Here is a 3,936-nt window from a genome sequence, read left to right as displayed (position 1 = left end):
TAGTTTTGACCACCCAAAAACCTTGGCTAAGGTATAAAAGCCAATTTTTTTAAGTTTTTTACAAGTTTTTGGATTATAGAAACGCAGCGTGAGCTAACGGTGCTCACTCCTCTCCTTGTCGCGCTTCCTACTCCTCCCCGGTTGTCACATTGCAGTCACGTTTGTTGCATTGCAACCGTAGGTAAGAGCTCTACGCATTGACATAAGCAATTCACTGTATATCATAGCATTTGGTGTCGCCGACATGCGGCCTAATTTCATCTTGGATTCCCAGGAAGGTGGACGGTAGAAGGGGACCCAAACTGAAGATGGGCTTGGAGAGGATTGGAGGCTTAAGGTGTGCGAGGACCTCCCCTTCCAAATCAAAAAAGGTATTGCAGATTATGCAAAGAGGCAGCCACTCGACACTGCCCTCAATGCCTATAGAATAAAAGGGAAGCCTAGACAAGTCAATGTCACCGATGCCAAGAACCATAATGGAGTCAAACTCTACAAGTTTTAAGTGCCAAAAAAGAAAGATATTGCAAACGATCAATTATCCATGTGCAACAATGTTCAAGGATTTCCATACATGAGAATTATGTATGCATAAGTGCCTGCATTAGCAATCACATGCATGTGCATGGAATAACAAAGCTTAAGGCATAGAGGTGAAGCTTCATCGTTGAAAGCATACATGCAAGGAAAAAGCTTAAAGGCAAAGAGATGAACCTTCATCCTTAAAAGGGTCTAGATCGGGATACGCTACCCTAATTTTGGGCAGGCTGATGCTGCAGATAAAGGCGATGAGTGATTGCGATTAGAACGAGATGCACTGGATGCACCACTTGTCAACCCCACGTACTGACTCCATAGCAAAAAGGAGTCAAAAATGATGCACATGATGTGATACCCCTACTCTTGCACCATCCTCCTCACAAAGCTCATCAAAGGATGTGTACAGAAAAAGGAACAATGCCCAAAATTCTTGAAATAAATTTCACAGTGGAATTTCATCAGGGGCCTATTTGGGATGCCCACTAGTCTGATCCCTAGCTTGGTGAGGTCATTGGCCATGAGGCCTTGCTTGGTCTGGAGCATCTCCCCCACATTGAACTCGCTGGTGACAAAGCTGATGGCAAAGCTGTGGGTAGCGAGCAGCTTCAACAATTGCATCAAGGGGATGATGTGGCTCTGCAAAGGGAATGGAATCATAAGCACATGAGGCTTGAAGTAGGAGACCGAGGTAGGGGGATCCTCATGGCCGATTGACATTTGGGATGATCGAGGGAAAGCTGATGATCAATAGCCGGGGGGGGGGGTCGTGGCACCGTGCATCTAACATGTGAGACTGTGAGAGTGCCGCATTGTGTGAGAAGACATGTAAATTTTTAAATTTGCACGCCTTTAGATTTTTAGGAGCTCTTATGATTGCCCGAGCGGTTATGGGAGTTCGTCGTGTGTGTGAGTTTGATCCACTAGATCCTCCTTTTGTTAGGGTGAGCAAAAAGAGGTGACGTTGTCGTCCCACTTCACAATCCCTTCGCAGTGCTACAAGAAAAGAAAGCCCCTGATTTGGATCCTCCGGATTCTCTTAATACTAGGGTTATGGAGACTAGACAAGGGTCAGATGTTGAAGAATTTGTCCCTCTCTCCCAATGAACCCTGCACTTAAGCTGTTGTCCTGGAATGTGAAGGGCATAAGAACGAAAGGTAAGCAAGAAAAGCTCTAGCAATGCATGAAGAGAAGAAAGGATGTCAATTGCTGGTGTCTACAGGGGACTAGCATATCTTGGCTCATATGAAGGCTTGCTATGACCTCTCGCTCCAGGAGGAGGTCCTCGTTGGGAGACTATCAGAAATGATATCAATCCTAACCCTTTCTCCCTGCTCCACACCGCTTGATTGGAAATCTTGGAATTGGCCTAGAGAGAGATTATTTAGCTCGCCCAAGACTAAGATTATCTACAAAAATCTATAATTTGCAGAGGAGTGGATTGATCACCTCAACAGGATTTGATCTAAAAAGTTGGATGCAAGCAAATGCGGTCAAGTTCTTGGGAACATCTGGAGGGCCAAATGTGAAGAAAGGGACAAAGGAGAGCTCTATTTGGCTTCTTTCCGAGCGGTGACAAAGCCAAGGCTAGAGGTCTTTTTGATGGTACCTGTTGTGGTAGATGCAAGCACCCGATTGAATCCCTCTTACACATGTTCAGGGGATTTCTAAAAATCAGAGACTTCACGGGCGCAATCTGCAAGAGGGTGCACACACATTTAGGAATCCCCTTCTTTAGGTGTGACCTTGCTATGGGCTCCAGGTCCATTGATGATTTGGATCTTATGACTAACATCTACATAGTAAGAGCTGCAATTTTAAGGGTCATTTGGCAGTATAAGAATGCACTATTGTTTCAAGGGAAGGATGACCCCCTAGACTCAAATGTTGTTCTTGAAACTTGTTGGTGGCAAATACATTGTAGTAAAATCTACAACATAAATTTGTAAGGCCAGTCAGATCGCCCCTCTGATGTATTATTTCTTGATTAACTTTGTGCAAAGGATATGCCAGGGCTCTTTGTAATTTTCTAAGTTTTAAGCAGTTCAAGCTCAATTGAGCACTTTCAAAAAAATTAACAACTCGATCGATATAGCAGAGAAGGACATTTAAATAAGTCAACATTGGTATCTATTAGGGGAGAGCATGAACACAAGAAAGTTGTATGGTAGCATGTGCTTGTGGGAGTGTTTGAAAGAACTTAGGTTTAGGGTAATCCCCACAAAGCAAAAGGTTTTAAAATTGTTAAACGTGGAGTAATTTAGGCATGTATCTACATATATCAGACATACCTACTATTAGGATGTTTTTTATCTTACAAAATGCAGAAGCTAATGTGCATTATTTATCTAGATGACAATGGATAGCATAAACAATAGACCACGTACAACAAAAAGAGATGCTTCTAGAAGGGCTTTGAATGAGGAAAAGCAACTTCATATAGCTATTACATGACAATGGATAGCATGAACAATAGACCTCGTACAACAAAAAGAGATTCTTCTAGAAGGGCTTTGAATAAGGAAGGAAAATTCATATATCTATTACCCCATCGCTTATGTATGTCACATTCAAGATTCACCTCTGCTGTGGGAGGTGCTTCAACCACCATCTCCACACAGAGCACCTCTTTGATTGGTTACTTTACAATCAACCTTATGGTTGATAAATAGATTCTACAAATGGAAATTTACTCTTTGGCCATTGTGCTATGTGTCTATGTTGTGTGCTTACAAATGACCAATTTTTGTCACCAAGATTTAGTAATGATGTGTGTGAGCACACTTAAGACCCTCACTAGCAGTTCCTCCTCCCGACTTGTATATGCATTCATAGCCTAAGATAACCTCTTAACTTTGTACTAATTGGATACCAACTAATAAATTTTTATAAACCATTGAGTTTCTCCTTCTTCTCTAGACTTTGTGTGTGTGTATTTGCCACCCTTAATCCAAAAACTAGTAATAAAACATACTTCTGCATCTTGTCTAGCTTGGCCAACACTTCCTATACAACCCTCTCATATCCGGGTGATGTTTGGTGATGAGTGTTCTTGTAGGGTGATGTAACCTTCCAGAAGAACAATCAATCTTACTTGGCAAAAAACCAATAGCAGACAATAGAAAGTTGGCAATGGAGCAATCGTCCTTGATGTGAGGAGCAGCAGTGTACGTGCATGCAAGGAAGGGAGGAGAAAGACAAGTGCACAACATGTTGGTGGAGCTCTACGTGAGGATGAAACCTCTCGCTACTCTTTATTGTTCTATATAGCCAAAAAAAATAGAATAAGGTTAGTACAATCAAAATGATGGGTGCCCAATCAGCTGGCCTGAATAGTAAGAATCTCCCACTTGAAGGTTAACGTAGCCCAAGTGGCCTATATATGTATACCCTATACAACC

General features: G+C 42.3%; 1 pseudogene; it reads right to left on the bottom strand.

Moving 5' to 3' along the window:
• Positions 1 to 691: 691 nt before the first annotated feature.
• On the bottom strand, positions 692 to 1,254 carry LOC147436738 (UDP-glycosyltransferase 76E1-like; annotated as a pseudogene).
• Between the last annotated feature and the right edge of the window lie 2,682 nt (positions 1,255 to 3,936).

This window comes from Adiantum capillus-veneris, chromosome 17, assembly GCF_014529385.1.
Source record: "Adiantum capillus-veneris isolate H3 chromosome 17, ASM1452938v2, whole genome shotgun sequence".
Lineage (NCBI taxonomy): Eukaryota > Viridiplantae > Streptophyta > Polypodiopsida > Polypodiales > Pteridaceae > Adiantum > Adiantum capillus-veneris.
This window is presented reverse-complemented; position numbering and strand designations above follow the sequence as displayed.